At 39.0% G+C, this 24,158-nt stretch overlaps 1 long non-coding RNA gene across 1 annotated transcript in view; it reads right to left on the reverse strand.

The window, feature by feature from the left end:
- The window catches only part of LOC311442597, a 119,121-nt gene that overhangs the window by 28,880 nt on the left and 66,083 nt on the right, over nucleotides 1–24,158 (reverse strand). Inside the window, exon 2 of the long non-coding RNA XR_014696769.1 lies at nucleotides 3,982–4,096. This is a non-coding gene — a long non-coding RNA (uncharacterized lncRNA). The remainder of the gene's footprint in view (nucleotides 1–3,981; nucleotides 4,097–24,158) is intronic.

Genomic DNA, 24,158 nt, shown 5'->3' on the forward strand with positions numbered 1-24,158 from the left:
TGGTATAGGATGATTGATTTAACAGCAAAATTACTTGGGCATAATGAAGACATTCTACATTCAGTTTAGCAAAAGCTATTTATTAATACAAGTGCACTAAGATGTATCTAAACCGAGAGGAAGCTTTAGCATTGTAATTCTGCAGTTCTCATTCTGCTGTGCCTCTCTGCTACCTGCACAAGCCATCTGCCACCCACAGGTTAGGCACATCTGCAGCAAGCACATCAGCAACCAGTGCGGTGCTAATAAACACTCAAGAATGACACTCAAGAATGAAGCACCGTACAATTTTTCCTTGTTTCTCAATCTACTTCCTAATAATTTCTTGGATCATCAATTCATAAATGTCTGTATATCAAGAGTTAATTTTAATGGAATCGTGATGACCAGAATGAAGACAGATGTAATATACTGGAGTTACTAGGATGTGTACCTTCTATGACTCCTTAATTCGGTAATGAATGAGCATTTTATAAGATATATCAGCATCATTAATTTGGTCTTTTAACAGAGAACACCAAATTTTTGCATTGCACTTAGCATTTGAGTGTTGTCGACGAAAGGAAGACACAGACGCTCAATATGAGTGAACAGTGAACTTCAAACTTTAATGGATAGCTCAGTCGCCTTTTATCTAGTTCGAACATAATCAACTCATACATATTCCTAAACTAAACTCAGGATTGGCTAACATTTCCCGCACTTTTCAGTTGGTTCCTCCTTCTTTTAGCTACCGTCCCGCCTTAGGGACTTTCCCAATCCCTCAAGGGCATCGTGTCCTTGAGCCTGATTGGCTCTCAGCCAGCTGTGTACGTGCCCAGACCCATGTAAATTAAGTACGGTATTTCACTAGCCCATTGCCTCCTAACTGCCCAACATCCACATGTCCTATTTCACTTAACCATTCCTCCACATTTGAGTTATCAAAGAGAAACAATGTAAACAGCATTCAAATCTTTTAAGACTGAAGTACTTAGTATTCTTCCATTTAGCAGCAAGTTATAAAGTTTCATTTAAAAAGTGTGATTTTACCAATTAGCTCATCCTACTCAAAGACACACATACCGCTGGGAAATATGAAAATGGTTTATTAAATCAAAAGATATGACTGCACTTAGCTAGCACATGGGCATTAGAGATCACATATTCCCTATAGATGAATCCCCATGGCATCACAGGCTGATTTGGCTTGCCAGTATTACATTAGTAAACCATCTAATCCAATTTAGAACAGACCAAGAATGTTCCATCCATTATGGTATTTCTACTGTCATTAGAAGCAGACTGATCGAATAAGCATCCTAAATCAGCCTGCAGTATGCAAGTAAACCACTGTGACTTGCCCAGCAAGATTTTTTTTTTTCAAATAGTTTTGAAAATTAAAGGGAAAAAAAAAAAAAAAAGACATCAAAAGTTGGAAGCTCTCTGTGTGATTTTCATTTCTGAATGCTTGCAGGCAGCAAAATTTCAGTGCATAAGATTCTTCATTGTAAGGTAGCAGTACAGAACACCGTGGATTTAAAGATATGAGAGGCTCCTTATTCTGCAGCAAGATTGTTTTTAAGGAAAACAGTAGGAAAAAAAAAAAAAAACCACCACAAAACAAAACAAAAACACCACAATAAACAGTAATAAACAAAGTAGGCTGAATGAGGGCAGAACATTATACTACTCTCACAAATAAAATTTGCTGTAAAAAATAGGAGTAGCCATAGTAATAAAATCTATCAATCAAATATATTACAAAGGTTGCGATAGAAAGGATGAAAAGAGAGACCAAAGTTTGTATTCACACAAAATGAAAAACACTCTAGTGCATTACAAAAATAATATTTTCATTCCAAACTGGTATACCTGAAAGGAAAACAGTTCTCCAGTAAAGTAGTAAACATATTAATAAAGTGTTGGCAATAGTTCTGTGAGATGACACAGCTATCACAGAGGTTTCAGAAAAGGACTAGGCTGCAGCTTGGAAAAGCTAGGAATCAAACTGAATAAAATAATCAAAATGGCACATAACCTTTGCAGCCCTCTGAGACCTGTCACATTCTACCATCCAGACCATGCAGGTCACAGCCACACTGTTTAAGCAATCACCCATAAAGAAGGAATGCTGCACTGATGCACAAGTTGGTGAATACCTGCTCCTGTTCAACAGATAAGGGCTCTCATGTATGTGAATGATTCACTTTTGTTTAATGGTAAAGTCGTTCATCTGTCCGTCAAACAGCTCTTAATATTGTCTGGACTCCCTGCATAATGGAGTTAGAAAGGAAACTATTGATCCTTTATACACTATCTATGGAAAAAGTAACTGATAGCCAGAAGTGCCTAAATGGACCTGACAAGGATTGTTTCCGCTGCAACTTGTTACATATCTGGACCAAAGACAGTTTTGCAATAAAGAAAAGCATGTACAGACCAAGGACATGACCATTCTTGCAAAGTGTACAGATGCACTTTTTTTTTTTTTTGGAAGTTCCTCTTTCCTGTATCTTCCTTCCCACCTCCCTGAAAATACTGAAAGTTTGGGCATCTCAACTCAGATTGTTATGGGAGGGGATTTATAACCCAAACAAATGTTTCCAGGTTTTTGTTCTTTTAATGAAAACAAATCTTTACTTTTGAAGGAAAAAAACACCTTCCGTGGTAGAAAAGAAAAGAAAAAAAAAAAAAAAAAAAAAAAAAAACACCTCAACGAGGTGTACTTAACAAGGTGTACTTAATTTTCTGCTAGAAAAAGTTTAAGACAATTTACAACATTTTTTTAAACAGAATTCTACTCAAATTTCTCTTCAAAAATTAATTCCTTTCACAGCACTAAATTGAAAATCTCAAAATCCGGGAGAAATAAAATAGGAGAATAAAATAGGAGAAATCCCAGCAAACTCAATAATCCACCCTTGAACACAATGACAAACTTGCACAAAGTCTCTACTCTTGTTTATCCACATCCTTTTGATCCGAACAGGCCTGGACCTGGCAAACTCTTCTCAGCAGGACATGGAAAACCACACTCCGGCAGCTAGCACTTGGGAAATCTGTTCTACCCTTTGCTTACACTGGGTGTAGCAGTGCCAAACATTATTACTGTTTTTAATAGAACAAACCTGGATGGCAGCAGTAAATCATACTCCTTCCAAAGCTGATTACTTGTCAAATGTTTATCAGTGTAAATTAAAAATGTACCTGATTAACAAAATCCAAAGGGTTGTTCTGAGGTAAAAAGGCCTCAGCCTTACAATTTCTCTAATATACTTCCATTTTGTTCCACAGTAGAACACATCAGATTTACCAAATGAAATTACAAAATTTCTGAACAAAAGTGAAAATGCTTTGTAGAAATAATGAGTAAGCACTAGACTGAATTATGGCCACATCTTTCCTCCCTATGAAACAGCGAGTAGAAGAGTGACATTTTGTTTTTGCCTCTTTTAAAAGGCAGAGAAATATTCTGCTTCTTTACTTTTCCCTCTAGCTTGGCCTATCTGGGTTGGAAGAACATGAGGTGAGTATACTGGGGAGACGGAACAAATCCTTCCCTGTTCTCCTCTGCTCTTCAGGAAGCTGGTACAGATCCACCTTTTCCCTGTCCACAAGTGTTGATCTTACCCATGCACCAACTAGTGCTTCCTTGGCAAAAGTCTGTTTTCCCTAACACATTATGAAAATAGAGCCATCTCATTAATGATAGGCACTGGTCTGAGATGCCAGCAGGGAGATAGAAACAGAGACACAAAGAGGGATGGAGGTTCTTCTGATGGGCAATTCTGCCTGCTGCTAACTAATCTTCCCTATAGCAGTGACTTCCTGGGCATTGAACAATCAACCTGATGTCTCAAGTAAATGCCCAGAGACCTAAGTGGGTGAACCCAGACCCAAATGTTCAACCCTCAATCATCAGACCGATAGGGGAAGGCAAACTGTAATTTGAAGTCTTGTCATTATAAGAATGTGATGGGAACTCCATTGAGTACTCACCCATAGGATGAATTCTCACTGTTGATTCTTCCCAGCTGCCAATGAAGTTTGCAGGAGCTGCTGCTGGTCCTCAGCATCTTCAGAACTTAAAATCATAATGACACAAAGCAGGTATCTGGCAAAGAAAAGACACAAATTCACTGATCACATTGGTGAAGAAGGAAAGATATTTCTCGGTATAGAAACAAGTAGCATTCCACCATTTTGTTTGTTTATATGGTGGTTACTGTTCTAGCAAAGGAGACAATACAGAGATAAAACTAAATTTTCTTCTGACACAAATTCACCTAAGTGAAAGAGAGAGTACCAGGACAGGACTCTGTCTTGCATCTATAGTACCATGAAAATTATCACTTACTAATGAATTATATTTTAGTTGAAAGGAAAACTAAATGTTGCGATGACTTAGCTTATATCTCCCAATATCTTCAAAGGCAATTGCTTACCATGGGAGATCATTATAGAAAGAGGCAAATATTACAATCCTACATACATCATAAGTGATGAATTTTACTTGTAATGAACAATATTTTTGCTTACTACAGATGCAGCTTCTCTAAGGAGTCAAGGTGTGCCAGTGGAATGTTTCAATTGCTTATCTACAATTTTGCTAGCTCCAGTATTCTCAAACTAGTAGCTGTCCTGAAAAGGCTATGCTGGTTTTGTGCAAGGAGAGCACAGACACCTTTTGATAAGCCAGGCAATTTTCTGGAGCAATGTGCTGATCAACACACTGAGCTGAAACATCTGCAGGATAAAGGTTTGTGTCTGAAAACCCTGTGTTTGATGCCCATAATTGTGACAAAGTCATTGCATATTCTGCTCAATGCTTTTTCTGTTTCAGCACTTTCTCACTGTACAAAGAAGCTCCAGCAGCCTCTTAAATGTGGTTGGTAACTCAAAGTACATTTGGGAAAGCAGCCAGAGAGAAAGGCTTTTCTTCTGCATGTTTTGCTGCCTTTCTGTAAAGTGACAGAAAAATTAAAGATGCACATTTGCTATCTTTGCAGGGTTTCCCCTAAGGAAAAAAAAAAAAAAAAAAAGAGAGAGAGAGAGAGAGAGAGAGTTTGAAATATATATTTTTTATTAGTAGTACTGTTTACATTAGAGAGGCTTAAAGCCACTTAAAATCTGTCATGTCAACATCTAGGTAGCTAGTTTTAAATCTGTATGCCATTACCTTTTTAAACTATAGCAATGTAAATGTCTACTCTATCTCAGAATGGACTCTGCAGAGCTGTCAAAGATGATTTTCCTCTGTGCTAAACATAATTTGAAAAATTCTGCAGGCCAAAGCATTTCCTGTTCTTTACAAAGCACTGTGTTCTACAGACAACGCAGACAGGAAGAAGACTAAGGCTGAGACACAAATGCCCTCAACCCTGGTAGCAGAATTCACTAATCCTGGTTACAGAGGAAGTTCACTGGAGACTGAAGACCAAATGAGGGGCAAGACACCTCACTGGATGAATAGGGAATGTTAAATAGAAAACTGTATCTGAAATCCAGTCTCGCTCTACAAATATCTACTCTGTATATCAAGGTACCAGAACGGACTACCTAACCTTACTCTTTGTGGGTCTCCAGTGCATTGCTTCACCTGCATAAAGCAGCTCTGCCAAGAAGTATCATCAGCACAGTTAGTGTTCTGCCCAGGCATATCTACTTCATTTACTCCTTTACAGTTTTCTCTGTGCCGAATCTTATGAAACCTTTCTGTACACTGGCCCAGGCCCTATTTAAGGGGTGAAGGGTGCCTCAACTTTGGTCAGAGCCTGCAGTGGGGATGCTTGTAGCATTTCCTTCGACAAAGTGGCTTTGATTTTGCCTGAAGAAGGCATAGGGAATACCTCACACTTCTTAAAGTCATACTCTCAGCTGCTCAAATGTTATATAGAACTTGGGAACAGCCATACTAATACCACAGCAACCTTTGCACACCATTGGCTATCACTAGCTAAACTCAATATTTTGCTCATGTGTTCTGCACAGGTCATCATCTGGGATGGCCAAGTGCAAGAACACCTTGTCTGTCTTTCAGAATGGCTGCAGGGGAAAGTAAGTGCTCAGCTCAACCGAAATGGGCAAACTGCCTTTCAGAAGGTGCCAGCGTTCCCTAGGCATTGAAGAGGCTGAGCAGGGCTTTTGTGTGATTCAGTCACTTGGGTTTTCATCTCTGTGTACAGAATTCTTTTTGATGGACTTAAAACACTTCCAAAATGAATGAGCTAAATTTCCAGTCACCGTAACTGTCCAGGCATTTTCCCTGATAGCAAAATCCCTCTCTTAGCTCTGCAGACAATGTACAGCATACAAGACAGTCCTCCATTGCTTTTACAAACTAGGTCATGATGTTTGGAATATGTTTGGAAAGAGTGGTGAGTATCAGGCCTTGTTTTTTCATCCCGCTTGCACCTCCCAGCTGTCAGAGGAGAGTCTGCTTCTCCTCTGAATATAAGGGCTGCTGGTTGCCAGTGCTTTCAGTAAATGCAGAGGAGGCTAAAAGCCATTTGAGCACACAGATGAAAGTACCTGCATAAGTACAAGCTGCTTAGCCTTAGCAGCTTATAAGGTTTCTATTTAAAAAGAGTCATTTAAAATACTTATAAATACTTACGAATGTCAAATGATTTCTGTACTCTGTAGCCTTAATTACAGTGATCACATTAGATTCATCTTTTTTTTTTTTTTTTTTTTTTTTTTTTTTAGTTGTAGATTATATTTACTGATGGAGCTTGAATCTTAACGGGAAAAGGAAAGAAGGAAGAAAAGAATAAAGAAATAAGGAAAGAAATAAAGACAAAATGATTAAATTTTATAGCCTGATCCAGAGCCACTGGAATTGATTAGAAAACCTTCCACTGACCTCAGCACACTTTCCTATCAAAAAATGTTGTCCAGAACAAACTTTACAGATAAATTAGAAAGCCCAGAATCATGGGCTAGTAATACAGAGACTTCAACAGGTATTTTATTAAGGTCAAGCTAAAAAGATGCTGTTATAAACCTACTGATCTCCTTACCTTTCAAATCAAGATGTGTCAATGGGAGGAAAAATGACAAAGGTGCTTTGTCAGTGAAAGGGAGATCCAGAGCTCCCTTTATGGGATGCCACAAGTACTAATCCTGTTTGTCTCGCTTGCAAAAGAATTCTTCAAAGTTAAAGCACTCTAGGGATTTATTGAGCACTTTTCAAACTTCAACTAGATTTAGCAAGTGAAGCAGTTTCAAAGTCTCTAGATTAGTACTACACAATCAGTCTCATATAAATGGGCATGACAAGGCGCAGTGTGATGTTTCAGGCATTGACAGTTTACAAGTTTCTGAAGACAAAGGTACCATTCCACTTGCAAAACAAGGATGAAAAGATTGTTCTACAATTTTATGGGTAGAATTGCTTAGGAAGATGAGGGTTTGCCCTGCTGTCTGTTGTCAGATGACTCGTACTGCATTTGTGTTCATCACAATGATGTTAACAGGATTGGCAATGCTTAACAGCTTTTCTACAACTTGGACACTGCCTTGTTGAATAGTTAGATTTTTAAAAGGTTATAAAGAAGACCTGCACAGATACAATTTAGGGCACATTTATCATAAAAAAAAAAAAAGATGCTAAATTCTGTTACCCGTAAGTGTAACTGAATATACTGGAGCCTTCAGTGGGTCAGGATTTCACTGTGTGATCTTCAAGTACCAAAGATTTTCTCAAACGAGAGGAGCTGAAAGAAGCTTCTGAAGCCAAGATAACCTATGTTATCATTTGCAGCCACTATTATATTTTGTGTTCTATGCCTTCGGCAGAGAAACTTAAGTTACAGTAGGAAGAAAAAGGTTCATTTTTAGAATTGTTTAAAAGAAAGAACTATGAAATTGTGGAATATATATATATTAATCTTTCAAATTTTAAAAAGGAGAATTTCATAATTAAGCAAAGTGGTTGGTGGAGAAGCACTAACAAAAAAGTTGACATTTTCCTTCTGTTTAATTATTTCCCCCATATTTTCAAACTGTGAGAAGTTCAACCACCTCTACCTGTTACCTGTACTACTAATCAAGCATATTAATATTAAAACCCCACAGCTAATTGAGCTGCAAGCCACAGAATGCAACACTCTCTCATTAAAACAAAGCCTTGGTTGGGATGCTTGGCAAGTCTGAGCCAACTGGTCCCTTAGATATGTAAGTAACGTATCTATAGCCTGTGGTAAAAGTACTCTAGAAAAATAGCAGGGGGAGAGAGGTATTTAGCTCTTCAGCCATACAGTAAGATTAACTTTAAGACCTATTTCAGTGTACATTCATTTAGGCAAGCAGGGAATCCTCTAGATCCAGGGGGACAATGGGGCATGATATTGTCATGCATTACTAACATTATTAACGTGCATTACTAACTTCATATATGTGGCACTCGAGCCAGTGCATGAGTAAATAGGTAGAGCCAAACAGTCCATGGGCCAGAGTGAGGTCCGGTTGGACTGGTGCAGCGCAATCAAGAAGAGTGATCTCAGAGAGATCTTCATACAAGAGAGGTTCATCTCTCCCTGGGTGTACTGTCTACATCTACAGTTACCTTAACATTTATACCTATGAACATTAAGATAATGATAATGTGAATTGTACACATCTTGCCTCTGCTTTGTTACAACTCTTGGGTTTCAAAACAAGCTCAAAGAAACATCATTCTGAAAATACTGCCCGTCATTTGAAAGACTGAAATAATCCTATTGCAGTATTATAACATAGTGTAGTTTAACTACAATAGTTCACTCATTAGCAATTAGACTAGTATATTTCTATGTTTATTAGACTAGTGTATTTCTATGAGTCTATAAGAACACTTGACCTGTGGTTTAAGGTGATAGCTTACAATAACAATAATGTGCAACAAGCAGAGTTACTAAAGGCAGAGCTTGCTGATACAGCTAGGGATCCTCCATCCCTTCTGACAGCAAATACTTCAGCAGAATTCCCAGTTGTGCAGGAAGATTTGGACTTTGTGGGTTACTTCATTTTTGGAAAAGCAATTAGCTGAAAGATTAAATTATTTCCACCCTTGGGTATTTTATACATAAAACAATTTGGGATGATGGAGTCAGGCTTGCAGATATATCAGTAGAAGTGGAACTCTTTCCTTTTCCCTGGTTATGCTTCTGCAATCAGATTGACAACAGTAGGATTACGGAAGTATAACTAAGAACAAAATTTGCATATTCACATACGTCTTAGTGTCTTTGAACAAAACATCCATTTGATGGTTAAAATTACCATTACCCACTTGTATTTATTCACAGTGCTACAATGAGTTTTTGAAGAAAGAATTTGACTAGGCTTTCTTGGTTAGTTGAAGATTCACAGTTGCAATAACACTAGAAATAAATACTTATTTTTCAACTTATTTTTCAAATGATTGTGAGCATTTTGTACATCATTCTCATATGAATGAAAGGCATGATGCACAATCACTTTTGCCAGCAATTTCAAATAAAGGCTCTGGTTTTAGGTAACATTATAAACATACAGTGAACTAGGACAACATAATAATATGGCATGTCAAACTTGTAGCTGTAGGCAAAGAAAAATGAAGAAGGAAGAATAGCTCCAACATAGTATTATAGCACAATAAAAATCTGCTCATTAAGTTTCATAAATTCCATTACAAAGTTTAATGCATATGTTTACATCACTAATACATTCTGAAGCCTGTGTTACAGGGCTTTCAGCTGGAAATTGCTTCACTTTACAAATTTTCATTTGAAGTCCTTTAAACAATTATGTCAAAATAAAGGAACTAAGTATTCTCCCAGCTTTCTAAGCATATCTTTATTATTGGCAGTATGGTTTGTAAAACATCAAAATCAGGTTGTCACACAGAGATTAAGGCTGGGATTTTCAGCAGAAGCTAAGGGAGTTAGGCACTCAACTCTTTTTGAATTTCAATGAGTCAGGAGAATTCATTTCCCTTAGGCTCCTTTGAAAATTTCAGCATAAATATTAATAACTAACTTTTAACAAGCATTTGGTCATTGGTTTCAATTATCTCAAATATGGCAATGGCTACGTCCTTTTCCCACAAAGGTCTTTTCCTATGAGCAATTTTTGGGGGATGCTGTTATATGCATAATATCACAAAAAGGATCTCCTAAATTTACCTCACTATTCAGGCCCAGCAGAGTTTACATATGCTATTTATTGCATAGGTCTTTTATGCTCTCTCTTGTATCTCCCCAAGATGCTCTATGTTAGGAGCAACATCCAATTCACTTCATGTAATTTGACTGATATTACTGAGAGAGAAAACACGGGAAAGAAAAGTCAGAATACAGAAGAACAAGAAGGTATGGATATTCTAATTATTCCATGAAAACATGCATCCTGAAAAAAGTCAAATGCTGACACTTGACAGAAATATTTAAATGAGCTCCAATTTCACTTTAATTATATAATAGAACTACTTTTTTATACCGTTCATTTTTAATTCCAGCATTACTGCTCAGCTTTAACACCTTGAAATATGTGTGATTCCAAGCAATACATGATGCAGAGAGCTGTAGATTTTTATTAGAAGCTGGCTCAGTTGCTGTGCCAGACTAGTACCTGACAAAGTGCTCTGTGCACCTGTGCAATGATTTATGCAAGTTGCCATGCAGTTTTGGAAAGTCAAATATAACACAAATTGTATTTGCATGGATATTATGCAGACATAAATAATAGTTGTATATTGTTCCACTCTGCTTTTTATATCAGGGAAGCAACTTGCTCTTGGAGTGAAGTTGGCCTCAATATAGTACTCATGTAGAGTGAAATGCAACCCTTTAGCATATCTGATGCTGATGTAGCCTATTCTGCCTTCATCTCCTTTGTTATCTGTTCCTCCTTTCTCTTTCCCAGAAGTGTACTGTGAGGCATTGATACCACTGAGAGTGCTCAGATTTATAACTGGGAGATGACGAAACCACATGTAACCTCCAGTCTGCTTGCCATCAGCTCCTCTGAACTCAAGGTTCACCCTTCACATGGTGAAGTATCAATATCTCATCTGTAATAAGAAGGTATTAATCCTGGTTTTCTATTCTCATTAGTTTTTTTTACTGCTTCTGCTGAATAATATTCTTGTTGATTGTTACTATTCTTCCTCTCTTTCTCTCCCCAAGTCACTCCATCAATTTATGAATTGTAAGATGTAATTCTTCTTATCCTAATATTTCTTCCTTTTGATTCCAGAAGGGGGTTGAGACTGTGTCTCTCAGTCACAGCTTGCAGTCCTTACATGTGTCTTGCTAAACATGAAGCAGTTTATCTAGCCCACAGTCTGGAAAAACTTGCAGTGCCAGTCCCCTACAAATTGTTTTACAAGTATGCTTTGTTTCATTAATTGTGCAAGCTGAAGGTACCTAATACTACTCTAACAGCCTCAGTTTACTTTCTGTTACAACTTTACCACAGAACCAGATATACATGTCCCTATACGCTTTATATTTTCATAGAGTACTGCTGGCAGGCGATTTGTGGCTGCTGCACATACATGTACATAGTAACCAAGATTGCAGTTGGAAGACAGTTTAGACTCTTGGTAATTCAGCATATCCCCACTAAGTCCAAATAATTGTATCTGCTTATACGAGGGATAAATTTTGCTTTTTGGAAACTATACAGAAATCAAATATTTGCTTTGATATTTGATTTGTCCATAGGTTTATCCTGTTTCAACTTGTAACTGTGACAACATAAAGAGGTAATGATATAAAGGTAGTATTATAGAGCACTGCGCAAAGAGAAGTGAGAAAAGCTGATCAAACATATTTTAGGTTAACAGCAGAATCTATACATGATTTTACATTCTGTCAGCTCCAAAACTGACCAAGCTATTCTCTGTCCTCTACATATTTAAATATATTTCAAGGGAAATGGTGTAAGTATTGCCTGGACATGAGACAGCAATCTGCCCATACATATGATTGCCATAGAAAGGAAGATAAGAAATTTCTCTCCCTTTCAATGAGGATAGGACAGGACAGAAAATATAAGCCTTATCATGCAACAAAAATTATTTAGCTAACATAAGCAAAAGTTTACTAGCTATTAGGACAGTGAGACATTAAAGAACCTACTTAGAAGGACTGACAAGCTTTTAAGAACAAATAAGGCAAACATCTGCCAGAAACACTTCAATTTTTATTTTTGTCCCTGCGCAAGGATTTGGAGAGCATGTCTCTCCACATCCCCTCTGGGCACGATTCTATGATTAATAAACTGATCAAATGTTAAGTAGATATCTTAACATGTAGAGGAAAGTAGTAGTAGTAGAGGAAACTGCAACAACACAACATAACAAGGTTCAAAATTCTGCTTTTATACTGCAGCACGTGAAGTCCCTCAAAGGCAACAGCAGTGCTAGGACCGCACTACCTGTAGCAGCAGAGCAGACCATCAGGGATGTCCTGCAGAGGTGCTCTCAGAGCTGCAGTGGCACCTGTCGTGTGCTAAGCCTGCCCCTCCATGGCCTGGCAGATATTTGCAGCAGCAGCAGTGCTCTGAACCCGTTACCTTCTGCTCTGCAGGTGCAGCACTCTGCAACTCAGAGATTCTTTGGAGAGCTATGGTAGGGCACATGGCATTTCTGCCACAGCATCTTTGTAACTTCCTTAGCTCTAGTGTAGCAAAAATACTCTGAGTGTATTATGCTCAGGGACCTGTCAGAAGGGACGTACACCTTTGTAAACTAACAGAGAGAACAAGTCAGCTATGAGTAGGAGTCTATTGCATTAAATAGTTAAAAAAAAAAAAAAAAGAAAAGGAAAGAAAAAAAGAAAAAAAGATAAGAGGTCTCAGAGAAGAAGAAAAGAACAAGAATATTTAGGTAATTAAGGTGATTTCATACAGTCTAGACCTGATGATTTTCATGCTAAAATATGCAGAGAACAAGCTGAAAGAATCTCATAAGTGATTGTCTACAGTAACTTGGAGAAAGAAGGAGGTAGAAGGATAAACACAGTCCTAATATTAAAAAAAGCGTATCTGTGGCAGAGGCTTGGGGGGCAAGAGTGGCTGGAAATTTTTATTGAATAGCTTAATTTCAACTCTTGGGGGGAAAAAAGGAACTAAAAGTTATTGTAAGTACCTGGCAGATGACAAGAAGACAGGTAACAGCCAACATGCATTCTGCAAGAACAAATTATGGCCAACAAATATCATTTCCCTCTGTGACACAGTAAGGAGGCAGCCATCTCAGGGAGAATCACAGAATCACAGAATCACAGAATTTCTAGGTTGGAAGAGACCTCAAGATCATCGAGTCCAACCTCTGACCTAACGCTAGCAGTCCCCACTAAACCATATCCCTAAGCTCTACATCTAAACTGTGCTCTGTCCTGGATCTGGTTCTATTCAAACTTTCACGATGGAGAGCTGCTTTCTAAACTTGCAGATGACACCAAACAAGGAGGTTTTGCAGGTCTGCTGGAGCATTGGAACAGAAATCAAAATGATTTTGACTAACCGAAAAAGTAGTATGAAAAAAAATAAATAAATAAAAAAGAAAAAACAAGTCAAGGCCAAAGATAAGGAGCAATGTTTATGCAGGAACAAGCAGAAACAAAAATGCAACAGTGAGGACAGCAGGAGAGCCAGGTAGCAGATTACAAAATGAGTGTAAATCAACTGCACTGTGTTGTCTGCAGAGAGTGACTGCTGCCTGGGTTGCATCAAAGCCCAGTTTTAGCATCTCTTCTGAACACTGAAGAGAGCTGTGGAAAAGCTGAAGACAATCTGGTGAAGGGAAAGAGGAGTGAAAAAAGACCAAGAGAATTATGACAAGGAATTTGGGTAGTTCAGCCTAAGGAAAGAAACAGTGTATATGGGGTGTTTGAGGAATATAGCAGTCTTAAAGCACACAAATGCCAGTTGCCAGGAGGAATAGAATACTGTTTGGGTCCAGATGAACAGGCATATCATAGTGGGTAATTATAGGAAGGAAGATTTTTAACTAATAGGAGATACGCTAAAGCTTGGAAATACTTCATATGGGGAGACTGGAAAGTTCTTGCTAATGGAAGCCCTGAGCATAAGGTTAGGTAAACATCTGACAGAGCTGACATCGCTATCCTGCATATACTGCTTTGAAGGATGCAGATGGACTAGAAGATATAGGAATGTACTGTACTGGGTCTGGCTGGAATGTTAACTTTCCCGGCAGCAGCCCATACAGTGCCGTACCCTGTACTTGTAGCTGGAACAGCAGTGTTATCACACCAGTGTTGTGTCTACTGCTGAGCAGCAGTGGCACAGCATTGGGCCTTTCTCTAACCCTCCTAGGGGGTGGGCAAAAAAGTGAGGAGAGAAACATCACTAGGGCAGCTGACCTAAACCAATCAAAGGGATATTCCATACCATGTGGTGTCACACTCAGCAATAAAAGGTGGAAACAGGAAGAAGAGGGGAGGGGTGGGCTCTCGTTGAGAAGACGTCGGTCCTCCTCTCGAACACTGGCTGCGTGCATTGAGGCCTTGCTTCAAGGACGTGGTCAATCATCGCTCATTTGTGGGAAGTAGAGTAATTTTTTCCTCTGCACTTCCATATAGCTTTCATTTATTTTGTTTGTTTGTTTTCCTCCCTTTTTCCCCTTTCCCTTTTATTTCCCCTTAGTTAAATTGTTTAGTTCATGGTAGTCTTTATTTAATTATTATAATTATTTCCCTTTAATTAAAATTATCCTTATCTCAACCCGTGAGTTGTTCTTTGCTTTACTTCTCCCCCTCCTCATCTAAAGGAGGGGGAGTGTGAGAGCAGTTGTGGGGTTTAGCTGCCCAGCACAGTAAAACCACCACATGTACCTTTTAGCCCTGTTTTTCCTATTTTTGCCTTGAAGGAACTCTATTAACTTGTGTGAGCTTAACTCCTGAATTTTATTATTTCCTATAGTTCCACATCTGTCAGTAAAGTCTTCTTCTTCCCCTTTACAATTCTAACTTATTTCAGCATTAGAGGAAAATATATCTATTTCTTGCTTCCCAATGAACAGCGGTTTTGATGCTCTAAATCTGACAGAATTTTTATATTTGTATTAGCATAAAATATTTCAAGCTGTTCACAGATTGAATTTAATCCTCCTTTCAATAATCCAAATTTAAATCCTCATTTCAATTATCTCTATATTTTGTAGAATCCCTCAAATGATTTAACACTGAAGTATTATATGTGTTATAATTTAAAACTCAAAAGTTATGAATGAAAGCAGATTATATCTTATTAAAATGTTAATTCCAGTCCTTTGAGATAACTGTAACTACAAGCAATAGGTTAATGTGTCAGAAATAAACACTGTCAAAAATAATTGAACTAAAACAAGCATATGGACCCCGTTCACTTCAGAAAAATGTCAGGAAAGTAGAATTATAGGACTGATTTTTAAGAGCACACATACAGGTAAAGACCTAATACCCATGAACAATATTTCTGCATACTTCTTTATGTATCTATATTTCAAATTTCAATTTTCCCTTCTGCATTTGTATATTGAGCTTAAATTCTAAGACTTTCACAACACGATGGAGTAACGCCATTCCTAGGTTACCTTCCCATGATTATACAACTGGCACACTAAAGGAAGTACACAGAGCTGGAAGAAACCCTGCTTGTTCAGCCCTGCTCTAAGTGGATGATGACTAACCAACAGAGAATTTGGTAAAGGATTTGAGGCTATCCAGGATTATCTCATGACAAGTAGAATTGAAAATTGTAAAAGGGTCAAAATTTATTCTTAACAGTACCCTAGACAAATTAATTAAGAAAGGAAACAACACTAAGGTATGTAGGAGGTAAGATGTATTGCTCTTAAGTCGTATTGTTCAACACCTCAGTGCACCTCAGATTTACTGGAGCTGTTCCCATTCAACATGGCTGCAAATCAGCAGGGCCCCTCACTTTATTCTCATGAGCAGCTGCACTGCAATCAATTACACTACTCACGTGAGTAAGCGGAGGAGAAGCTGACCTTTATAGAGGTAACAATAGATAGTTCCCAATTACCGATAAATTAGGAGTAGATAAATCAATCCTAAAAAGCACTTTGGATAACATTATATTAAGTCTTCACTATATAAATCAAATCAAATGACATCCCACATAGGAGGGGCTGAGGTACCATCCCATCCCCTCCTGGGATTCATTCAACTCACTGTCTTTTATCAACAAACAAGTCAACAAGTCCATGGCTAAAGCAAAAAACAAGGGTGAAAACACATCACTGCAATGCATACAAGCATGAACAACAAAACAATGAGCAACCACAGTATAATACTGGAGGAATGAGGGGTTTAAAGCTCACAGTACTACATCCCTCAACTAGTATTATTTTAGCAAATATTTTTCTTCAAAAACTTCACTTAAAAAGAAAATGCACACTCTGTTGTACCTTTTTCCACTGGAAAGATAACCTTCAGAATCTAAATCTATGCACTTTTGCCCTGGTAATACAGTCTTGCAGAAAGCTGTCTCCAGCTAAACAATATCAGCAGAAAAAGGCATATAAACCTTCACTCTTCACTATGATATTCACCACAGTGAAGTGCTCATTTGAAACCCAGGCTGAAATCATTTTAAATGCTACTGTTCAGTCAATCTAAGAAACATCTCACAGTCTGTTTCAGTTCTTGTGTAAATTGGGAACACGTCAACAAAGTTTTACCATTTTGGTAGTCCTACCTATCAAGGTTTTTAAAAAGGCTTGAAAATATTTGGCTACTCTTGACCTTTCAACAAGCTGGTAACAGCACACACTATCTTGTGTTCCTCCTGGCCTCTTGCTGTGGAGTTCTAGGGCCAGCGGGAGTGTCCCTGGGGAGACCTGGAAGTGGTGCATGTTGAGCAAGTGTGCATGACAAGATATCACAGCAGAGCAAAAGGTGTGTTCATCCCCTATGCTCTCCTCTGGCTAAATGTGAGCAACTATAAAAAATGTACCGTTCCTCAATTTAGCCTTACACAAGGCCATAAAAATACCGTATATAGGAACATAGAGGAACTCTAAATATGGTTCTCTGGGACTCAGTTTTCTGGTATTCAACTTAACAAATGGTCAATGAATTATCATCTCAAAAAAAAAAAAAAAAAAGTTTATGTTTATCTTAAAAAAGGAAGCAGTTACATTTTCTAAAAAGTATAAAGCAAACTCTTGTATCAACAGTGAGGACTTGTCCTAGCAAGCATCTTGAGTGGATATAGTTCTGTATAAAGAGAAAATGGATCACATACTTTCAAGATCAGTTGAATTCCTGTGATACTTTAAAATGCTTGATCCGCACCCCAATAAGAGGAATTACTACTCTTATCCTGTTATATTTCCTCAAAAGATGCAAAAGCCTCTTCTACTCCAGCCATAGAATACCATGCCACACTCAAGGATTTAATAACAGTTTCCTTTGTGCTCACTATGATCAAGCTTGTTTTACAGCTACTCCTCTTATTTGTGTTGCTGGGTTTGAAATGGCACTCTTACAAACAGTCAAGGCCATGTGTTCTATAATCCCATAAACATAAAGCAAAGCTGACTCCATCAGATTTCCTTGAAAGAAATCTGAAACAGTCTTCATTTTTAAAACTCCATAAAAAACAAGTGAACTTTTCAAAATGACATTATTCTAAGAGAACAGTGAATCCTAATGCAGTGAGACAAGGATTCCTGAGGTCAGAAACATCAGCTTTACAGAAATGTCCTAAGGGATGCCTGAATGTATTATCTTGAGACCTTTAACTTCTCACTTAGGCCTTACTGCCCGTCACTCCACTATCAATCCATTTCTAACATTTTACTTTGCTATGAACTTCTTGGAATGACAAGAGGATGATTCATAACATATAGCAAGGCTTCCAGGAAGCATTTTCAGTCAAAGCTACAGGGTAAGTGAATCAGCCTTTTGCTTTCTCCCAGGAACTACTTATCTTCAATCTTTCAATTAAAGGTCAAAAAATGAAAGAGAACAGCTCAGTCATCTATTACGCTTTTCCCCCCTTTCCTATTGTAAGAAGCTCTGCTCTTTACATAGCTGTTTGAGATTGTTTTCAGTGGTAGGAATATAAAAAAAAAAAATCTTGCAAATTTAAAGAACAATAGGAAAAATGCAGAGAATGGCAGCAATTCCTCTTGAAACTCTTTTGGTCATTAGGTAATATAGATCATCTGACAGAAACAAATACAGAGCTTTTATCAGAAGTTATCAAATAGTATTTTTAGAGTGTCAAATTGATAGGCTTAAAGGCAAGTATTTCTCCGAGTTCTGCTTGGTCAGCAAGGAAAATACAGAAACAGAATTATATGATTGCTGTTTGGTTTTGTTGTCTGAATTTCAGGGCTGGGGGGAGCTGATTTTGGATCTTATCTGACATGCACATGGTGAAAAGTAACCAAGGGCATGGATTAGCATACTATGCCTATTTCATCACTGCCCTACGGCCCTGTTCTACCACTTCAGTTACAGTTCAGATGGATCAGTGGGCAGACATAAGAGTCATTAAAGAATACCCTTGGCATTGAGAGTCTCTGAGCAGGTTAAAGAACCAACTTTGCTTGCCCTGTGCCAGCTGCAGGCACAAGCCTAATGCAAACAGCGCGATTTTGAGGAGAGAAGAGTCACTAGACAAGAAAGCATATGAACAACAACAAAAAGTAATGGAAAATAAAGGAAACATTAAAAAAAAAAAAAAGTGAACGGGTCAAACCAAAACAATTTGAGATTTCCTTCTGTGTTGTCTCTTCTACGAAGAAAAAAAAAAAAGTAATACTCCAGAAAAATTAAAAAAAACACAAACACGTTTGGTTTGAGGCAAGGAAAAACAGTTTACTTCATCTAACCCAGTCAGTTTACCTATTATGTTAATGGAGGTTTGTGTTCTCATAGAAAGTATGTCACCAAGAAAGTTCCAAAGTTTATTTAATTTTCTTAAAATTCTTTGGCCTTCATAAAAATTCCTTACATTGTCCCCATTTCTATTTTATTCCTCACAAACCCTGATCATTGCCAAAAAACAAAACAAAACAACGACAATAAAAAGAAACCCACACTCATACTGTCGTAACATTATCCCTCAGTTAGCTATTTGTAAGTGGGCAAAAACTGGTAAAGCCCTCCAAGCTGGAGACCTCGCGCCTGGCTGGGCTGGACTTTGACTTTTCACTCCGGACCAAGTTCATCATTGGTGAGGCTTCCTGAGACGAACAGGGGAGCCCCAGCCAACCTCCACTGGTTTGTCCCCATGCTGCAGCCTGGATGTGCAAGTCTCCCTGCCCCACACTGTGCAGCACCAGCAGTCAGGAGCCAGATGCCTTCCCCAGGGAGGGGTGGCAGCAGGAGTTAATTCACGTTTGGTGAGCTACAGCTATAGACTCAGGAGAACTATGATTTAATGCAACATTATCAGCTTGTTTGATAGATGAACCCGTTAAGAATAACAGAAGCCAGCTGCTGAGTATGCCAGTGGAGCCTGGCATGGTCTGAGCAGCACACGCAGGAGGCTTAGCACCACCCGCTGCCGCCCGCCGCAGCCTGCACTCGCTCCCTGCGCCTGTGTGCCCAGTGAGTACAGCCGCCTTCAGCACAAAGGCAATTCTGTATATCTGGGGAGAAAAGATGATTAATGGTTAATTCCAAATTAAATTGAAATCACAAGATTGAATTTCCTTCATGAATGACAGTGTGTGTTAGTGTTAGTAGCTGTGTCACAAAACAGCCCCATTTTGCTTGTTCATTACAGAGCCAATAATGGGACTAACAGAGCATGTGCAACAAACGTTTGCTTTCTGCAGCTCCTGACACGGGTTAAGCTCTGTGTGCCGTTCAACAATGGGAGAGCTCAGGCACAGGCTGCCTATTTGTCACCTGGCTACCCTTGCACACTGCTATACCTCTTGATATAGATGAAACAGAGCTGCTGTTTGTTCCCTCTCAAAGAAGGAAATGTTCTTTTAAATCAGTAAATGATCCTTGGCACAGTTAAAGGAAAAAGTTTGCAAAGAAAATGAGTCGTCTCCATGACCTGAAAAGAGCCACATTCCTCTGCATCAGCTCCTCTCATTGCCTAGAATGGCACCGTGTGTATGTGAAAGAGACCTGAGTGAAGGGCAGGGCCCTAGTGAACCCACCCATCACCTTTCTAACATTTATAGATTTATTTTCTAGATAATTTAGAGTCTGAACTATGTCACAGATATTCTCAGCCATGTGTCCAAATCCATTCGCTTATGGTTCAAATATGCATCACTGAGATTTTTGCATGCTGATATGTTTTTTTAAGGGTTAAAATGATTCATTTCCCGTCACTTATTTATCATTTCCCATCATATTTCTAGATGTAGCACAAGACTTCTTGGTTCTTCTGAATTCAATGGAACTGTAGATTTACATCACATATGCCTCTGGCTCATTTCTTTACAAGAACAGCCTTCTTTGAATTGTATAATTGGTAAAAGTTCAGACAACTGAACTTTTTGGAGCTCATAACAACTCTTGACTGATACCCACATTTCATGGAACAGGAATCAGAAGCAATGTTTTGGTCTAGTGTTCTTATTTCTTCTACATGTTGTAAGGCTAAGACATGGGGGTAAATTACAATGCTCCTATTTATTGCAGTGATACTATTGACCCCATGCTATTATGTGGTGCTGTCCAAGTGTGACTTGGCCTCCTGCTAAAGAGAGCCACTGTTCCCAGTGCTCCACATGGGCCTGCCTGGGGTTCCAATGTAGCAGTTTCCTCTGTATCCCATGATCTGAATGACATATCCCTGCACCTCATTCTACAAAATCCAAGCCTGAATATTTTTGCCTACAAATTCCCTGCTCCCAAGTCTAAGAAACCATCCAAGATTTGTGTTTGCATGAACTTCTAAGGACCAAAGAGAGCTTGGAATGAGGAGATGCATTTCATATTATTATCAAAAACATTCAAAATCTGAAGGCACAAGAATGGTAAAGTGAAACCTGCTCCCATTTGTGGCTGACAACCTGGCCTCACCTTGACAATGTTCGAAGGCCATTTCTTCACAAAATTAAAGAAATCTTAAAAGTTGTGAGTTGTATTTTTCTGAGACAGACTGACTGAAGAGAAAAAGGGTCAAATTGACCCCTGGTGAGACTCTGTGGATCTCAAGCAAATGAATGTAAAGAAGTATCCTAAGGGTGAATTATGCTAAAATTGCAAAGGAAATGCTGCTTTAATGAGAAAAAAAGTTCAAAGATGCAGAAATATATCAGTGAATTCATAGCAGATTTTCTAGAGTCAGGCCAAGTTACAACAATCGAAAAATATAACTGAATTGAGACAGAAAAGGTAAAATAAAGGAGGGACCGGAACTGCAGTAGGGTAAAGAATAAAGAGCATAGAGTCTATTGCTGTCCCTCTGGAGTCAGCTTTTTAGTAATCTACTTTTTAAAATATATTAAATATGCTGGCAAACATCCATGCACTTTACGTATATCATCCATAGAAGAGTCTACCAGTCTATCATTCTCAACAGGCATTGAAAAGTAGTAAATACCCTCCTTGTTGTCTTCTGAAACTCTTCCAGGTCTGAGCTATCACTTACACTGAAGGTTACATGACATTTGAGTAATGGAACATTTCCAAAACAAACCAAACGCTCTGAGAAAAAGGTAAAGACTGCAGATGCATTATCGACTGTAACAGTGCTAAGAGGACTCTGAAAGGAGAGCAAGGTGATATTTGATTGCTGAATTAATATTGTTATTTTAGTACAGGCATAAAACTGTATCTGACCACAGGTCAGATACACCAGTCTGGTGCTGTGTGTAATTACACCAGCAATTATCTCCTTCCTAATGTAGTCCAAACGCAGACCCACCAATTGTTGCAAATGTCCATACAACATTAATTTATCATATCTTGCTAAAACATTTTATTCTTTTTGATAATGAACACCAGCAGTAAAGACAGCAGCTTCAAAATGCACTGTCAGTCCTTTTACCCTAATAGCTCATGCAAACACAGTAGGCTTCCTGTCAACTTTCAGAGCCCTTAAATATAGAAAAAAGGCAGGGCCACTCAAGAGTCAACCTCTGTTCACTGGGAAGGGACTACCAGCACATTATAACAGATGCTCATCTTTGTGAAAAGAAGAAAAAAAAAATCACATTTGCTTGGAACTGAAAAGTTGACTATGTACTATTCAGATATTCTGCACATCACAACTATTGGGCTTTCCTCTGAGTGCGTATTTATACGGCAGGTGGCATTGTTAGTGAAGGAAGCACAGCACAAATGTTGAGTAACTCACTTTCCTAAATCTGAAGTTGAAAACCCTTTGATCAGACATTTCGCGCTTCACCATTCCGTTCTGAGAACAAACTAAGAACTACTTGTAGCAATGTGAGCAAGCAAGCCTTTCACAGAGTTTTAATGAATTAGAGTGTTTTGCTGAACAGCTTTGTATCTAGTTCTTGGCTAGTGCAAGATATTAATGGCAGTGACAGCTTAGTATACACTTTCCCAGATTCTGAACATCGGTGTATCTTGATGGACCAGAAAAAATGACTTCTGGAAAATTAAAGAAAAATATATTGTTCTGGGGATGGATTTTTTTTTCTCTTATAAATGTAGATGCAGATCTTTGGTTGTACTTTGTACCTGCAAGCATAAAGCAACCTAGGAAACTGCTTTAAAATGCTTGTTTGACATGTCCTGTGATGTAAGAGACTGCTTGGGAAGCCTGAGCCAGCTGTGCATCATCTGCAGCCTGCCAGCCAGAGAGGGGGAACCCGCTGGCTAGACAGGGGCACGAGGTGCTCCAGGCAGCCCCGCTGTGCCAACAGAGTCCCTGCAGGACTCATTAGTTGGCAAAGTTTCCAGCAGCTCTTTCAATGGCTTCTCCCCCTGGTGATGTTGGAAGCCTGGAAGAACACACAAGCTGAACTCCTTCCCCTGCTTTGTGAGCTGCCCTGAGATTTTGCCTCCACACACTTTTCTTGTACAACATCACGGTCTGTTTCTCTCATTGCCAGTTTCAGTGAGTGAGTAATGCTGCAGGTGAGAGAGGAATGCTGTGGCTGATGTGAAGGGACATTTCCCAGGTTTTTGTTTCAACATACATTTGTCATGATATGCTGCCATTTCAACACAGCTTACCTGCTTTTAACTTTAATTAACTTCTGCTTCTAACACGTCATATATTGCTCGGAGTTTGAGAGCATGATAGGCAAACATTACAGTTGTTAAGCAGGTGAAAAATACCAACAATAAGCAGGGGATTTATTGTAATCAGTCACTATGCTCAGCCTTGCAACTGCTCAGTACTATATGCTCCATAATTATATGGTTGCCACAGTGTAGCCATTCAACAGAGTTATAATTAGTGAGTAATTAACTGAAGAATTTGATGACATGCTGCAGAGCACAAAGCATGTGTGCTGTTGATAGAAAAGGATACGTAAACTCTCTTCATGACAGTCACAGAATCACAGAATTTCTAGGTTGGAAGAGACCTCAAGATCATCGAGTCCAACCTCTGACCTAACGCTAACAGTCCCCACTAAACCATATCCCTAAGCTCTACATCTAAACGTCTTTTGAAGACTTCCAGGGATGGTGACTCCACCACTTCCCTGGGCAGCCTGTTCCAATGCCTAACAACCCTTTCAGTAAAGAAGTTCTTCCTAACATCTAACCTAAAACTCCCCTGGCTCAACTTAAGCCCATTCCCCCTCCTCCTGTCACCAGGCACATGGGAGAACAAACCAACCCCCACCTCGCTACAGCCTCCCTTGAGGTACCTATAGAGAGCGATAAGGTCGCCCCCGAGCCTCCTCTTCTCCAGGCTGAACAAGCCCAGCTCCCTCAGCCGCTCCTCGTAGGACTTGTTCTCCAGGCCCCTCACCAGCTTCGTCACCCTTCTCTGCACCCGCTCAAGCACCTCGATGTCCTTCTTGTAGCGAGGGGCCCAAAACTGAACACAGTACTCGAAGTGCGGCCTCACCAGAGCTGAGTACAGGGGGACGATCACCTCCCTAGCCCTGCTGGTCACACTGTTCCTGATACAAGCCAGGATGCCGTTGGCCTTCTTGGCCACCTGAGCACACTGCTGGCTCATATTTAGCTGACTATCCACCATCACTCCCAGGTCCTTCTCTGGGAGTGTTCTGAAACCATCATGAAAACTCATTGTTTCTCTCT

The sequence above is a fragment of the Aythya ferina genome (assembly GCF_964211825.1).
Source record: "Aythya ferina genome assembly, chromosome: 11".
Lineage (NCBI taxonomy): Eukaryota > Metazoa > Chordata > Aves > Anseriformes > Anatidae > Aythya > Aythya ferina.